Consider the following 5,106-nt stretch of genomic DNA (forward strand, 5'->3'; position numbering starts at 1 on the left):
AGTCCACATCAACTCAGAGTGATTAAAATATTTAATTTTAAAAATTTTAATTACTAAATTGAAAAAATTAACAGTTTAGTGACAAAATAGAACAAAATACATAGTTGGGTGATCATTTTAATAGTTTCCTCACGAAAAAATAATTTCAACATAGATTTAACGTTCTACATCGGTATTTAACAGATAAAATTTAACGAATAAGTTAATTTACACGTTTTAAAATGTATAAGGGTTAATTTATCTATTTTTCGATAAAATAGCTGAAATGCAATCCACCCTATGTCTAGGGGCTTCCCTGGGAGTTTCACCAGTACAAAGTAAGAATTTTTTTTTGTTTAGCTAAACTTGCTAAATAAACCTGCAGCGTAAAATTTGAGTTCCCTATTTGGGGATGATGGTGATGTTGGCAACATGGACATGGGACAGAGAGAGTCATCACTAGCGCGGCAGTTAGTCAATAGTAGCAGTGTCCCATACATATATATGTATGCCTCGAAAGGCATTGCAATTGCAAGTTGCGTTGGATCCCAAATTCATATATATTAATGATAAAATCCAGCTTCATCTACCATGAACCACGATGCCTCATAATCATGGCTACTTAAAACAATTATAGCCATCTTTATTCCCACCTTTACAACACGTTAATCTATACTATATTATATAGCTCACCTATTATGCGATGAAAAATTTTATAAAATAAATATATTTATAAAAAAATTGCTTTAAGATCAAATGAAGCTTTAGTTAAAATATTAAATATTATAGTGTTTTGGGTCTAAATTGGACCTATTCATGGTCCAACTCGGTTCGAAGGGTCGTTCGAAAAGTGAGAAGGTTTGAGTAAAAATATAAGCCTAAAAAATGAGATTAAACAAAAAATTAAAGCCGTTTAAAAAACGAGTTAGGCCTCGGGTATTTTTTTTGCTCGGACGGGCCCGAATATGCAAAAAAAATTGTTGTTTTATTTTATTTTATTTTACTATTTTGTTATTATTTTGTTATTATTATTTTTTTACTATTTTGCTATCATTTCATTATTATGTGGCTATTATTTTGTTGTTCTTGTTTGGATATTATATAACTTTTGTTTTATTGTTAATTTTATTACTATTTTAGACGCATTTGCTTGTTAAGTTGCACTTGTCTCAGTGTTATTTAAGTATACATATTATTTTTTAAAATTTATTTTTAAATTGTTGGGAAGCATTTATTTTAACGTTTTTAATATTTTTGATGTATTATATTTTTTAAAAAAATATATAAAAAAGTAATACAGGCGGGTCAGACCGAACTCAGATTTTAGCATTTTTATCCGGACCGAACTTAAGCAAAATTTTAAGCCCATTTTTTAGGCCGAGTCCTGAGCCTAGCAAACGGGCCTAAAATTTTGGTTGGACTCGGCCTATGGACACCTCTAATTCAAATCCTATCAGCTTATTTTTTAGACTTCATATAATTAAAAATAACAAAAATATCTTACAATAATGTTTACTATTTTATAAAAAGAAAGGTTTTGATAATTGCTTAACTGAATTCTGATATGATTGAAGGATGATGTCAATTCAATAAACCCTTAAATATAATTTAAAAGATTTACACTGTTTTTTAATCAAAGTTACTCATCAACCAAATCGCAATTCAATTATAAATTACTATTGTTATTATATTATTATATTTTTTTATTTAAAAATTAAAAAAATACACAAACATGTTAAAATTTTATCCTACTGATACCATCAAATTTAATATCTCAAATTTATTATTTCAATCAGAACCTCAATTACTTTTTAAATCAAATTTTTATATATTAAATTTACATTCACAAAATAATTATACATCATGACGCTTTTCTATTTAATTTAAGATAAATCAATCACTCACTCATTTTAGATTTTAAAAACAACTTACATACATGCCTTTACTTCTCTTATTTTAGGTAATTAATATGATGTAGTTTAAAGGTAGAGTGAGATTGGATTTATGCATAATATCAGTATATTTTATATTTTTTAAAGTTTGAATTAATTTAAAATATATTTTAAATTTTATTTAAATATATTTATATTTGTAAACAATTAATTTAAATCCGTTTTAAGTCTATTTATATTATTGTTATTATTATATAAAATTATGAAAATTTTAATTTAATATGTTTTTATTTAAATTTTAAATATAAAAAATTTAACATATTTGTAATGTTTACATTATACTATTATATATTACTATAAATTTAACTTTTTATATATTATGTAATTAAAAATCAAGCCACATTCGACTTTCAAAATTAGAATCTAAACTAAATTCATCTCTTAAATTATCTTTTTTTTTTCTCTATAATATTTGTATCCAACCTTTTTAAATATTGAATGGAACTTCAACCTTGAATAATCTGTCCTTGAATTGTATTAAAAATGAATTACTTCTTTTAAGCTTTGTAAGCAATAAAAATTCATCTCATGAAAGAGATAGGTGAATGCTAGGGAAATAAAAAAAATGAAACAGCTTATATTTTCAGCAATCACGTTCACCTTTTCTTCCTTAAATAGTAGTCAATGCATGTCACTCCATTTTAATAACCTACATGTTAGGGGGGATACCATTATCTTAGTAAATTATTGGGAAAAAAAACATTTTTAATATATACCACTTAAAAATGTCAACTTCACACGAGCTTTGGATGAATTTCCATATTTAACCAGCAATGAATCACATTTTTTTTTATATACATAAATTTGAGCATGGGAAATGTTAATGAACCCTATTAGGAGTGAAGCCAGAATAAACTTTTAGGAGGGTTGAATGAAATTTTAATTTTTTATAGTTTATATCTTTATAATTTTTAAAAGGATTAAATCGAATTTTTATAATTTTAGGGAGACTAAAATACAATTTTACTTTTACTAAATTAAAATTTTAAAAAAATTTAGAGAGTCTAAATAATAATTTTTCATTTTAGAGGGGCTGGATCCATGCCAGGCCCCCTAGAATTGCCTCTACCTAACAGCAGGTGTTGAAACAAAGAATTTAAATAATTAATTAATTTGATAGGAGATTGTCGATGAAATTTATGGAGGTAAAAATGGTTTATTTGGTAGGTCGAGAATTGTCACATATGATCCAGAAAGTTAATAATTGAGTGAATTATGAATAGATATATTGTTCATGTTTCCAAGAGGTTTTTAAGGGGTTTTTCTTAGTAAATCATATGCCATTTAGTAATTGGCGAATTGTTAATAGATATCCTATTGCTTACATCTTTTTAAGTCTACGATGTGATCTGATGGTACATGGTGAAAGAATACGTGAATGATAAATGATAACAATCCTGTTGAAATACCCTCTTTTAGTGATGGTGATGAATTGGTAGAAAACATGGAAAAAGATAGGGGGCAAGTAGTGGCCTTGTTCCCCTAAATGGTAGTTGTGATTAATTTTTTATTAAATTACATGTTATTATAATGATAAAATTATATTTTGACCTTAATAATCTGGTCTCTTTAAAGTAATTTTCTGGCTTTGCCTGATAGATGATCTTTTGTTTTCTTAGAAAAGTGGACCGGAACAAGATTCATAGAGGAAATTGGCAAAGAATTATATAATAAGTTAAAAAAATAAGTGAGAAGTCGATTGAGCCTTAACTCAATTGACATTGATATTGTTATTAGTATAAAAGAACTTGAGTTTGAGTGAAAAATTTATATTCTTTTATACAAAATCAAAGAAAATGATGAATTAATACTTTCCCAAAGCCAAGATTTGGGGAAATGAAGAGTTGAAACTTTGCGTGATGCTTTACTTTTGTTCTTAGATAAATAATAATTCCATGCACATGAAGTCCTTGATGTGTGTGTGTATATGTATATAGATATATTATCCACTGGGAACATAGGCATTTCCAAAAGCAACATCTTACTTCCCAAAAGAAGACCAAATCTTTATTAGATACTTTGCTTTTTCTCTCATAGCCCCATAAACATCATAAACAAACAACTACTAATCTATTTTTCAATTCAGAAAATGACTTAAAGTTTTATTATATAAAAAGCCACTATTATTACTTCCACTTTTTTTTTGGATTAAATCTAATGTAATCCAAATCATAATGGGAATTGGACTTCCCCTTTATCTTGGCTGATGTTTGGCATTTGTCCTTTTGCTTCTTTTAGTTGGAAACATAAGAATGTAAATATATAAAACTATTTTTTCTATTATTATATTCATGTTTATTTTAGTGTTAATGTTTGAGTTTGGTGGTTGGTGCTTCTTATAATATCGTTTTTAAAATTTAAATACACGTTTTATGTTAAAAATGTAGTGTATTTTATCATTACACTAAATATAATTATTTGTTAAAAAAATTGAACTACTTTTAAAATCGAGTATTACTTTAATAAAAGTTATAATAATTACACATATTATTATATTTTAATTAATTGTATTAGAGACGAAGATAGGAATAAGTAGTAGTGTTGGCCCCAAAAATAATAAATTTATTATAAAAATCTTTTAAATTTTATCAAATCATAATTTAATATAATAATAAAATTATATTTTGACTCTAAAAAATTTATTATTCATATATGATTTCCTAAATATTTTTTTGGCACTACCATTGATTGTATTATTTGTGAAATGCTATAATTTTTTTAAAAAATTAAAAATAATTAAAATAGATTTAATTAATATACATAATTAATTCCTACATATACGAGTTAAAAAACTAGAAATTATATTGAATATTCCCATCAATTATATCATTTCCCGTCTTTAATTTCAAAAGATTTCCCATCGATAGATTCTCAAAATTTAATGGACCTTCACGGTTCACGTGGCCTCGACCAATCAGACATTGACGTCAAGGGCAGTCTCCAAACCCTAGACAATGGAGTTTCTTGCATGGGATATGCCTGAAAATATTCTCAATACAACTTGAGATAATTAAAAAAGCACCAATTATTCCAAAAATAAAGTATTAATTATGCATTATTTCTATATTTTAAAATAGTATTAAAAAAACCTGATTTAGTTTTTATTTTTTTCAATTTTCCTAATTTAAAATGCAAAATTTTCAAATGCTAATTAATTTAATGATAAATTATACAG

Source organism: Gossypium hirsutum, chromosome A06, assembly GCF_007990345.1.
Source record: "Gossypium hirsutum isolate 1008001.06 chromosome A06, Gossypium_hirsutum_v2.1, whole genome shotgun sequence".
NCBI lineage: Eukaryota > Viridiplantae > Streptophyta > Magnoliopsida > Malvales > Malvaceae > Gossypium > Gossypium hirsutum.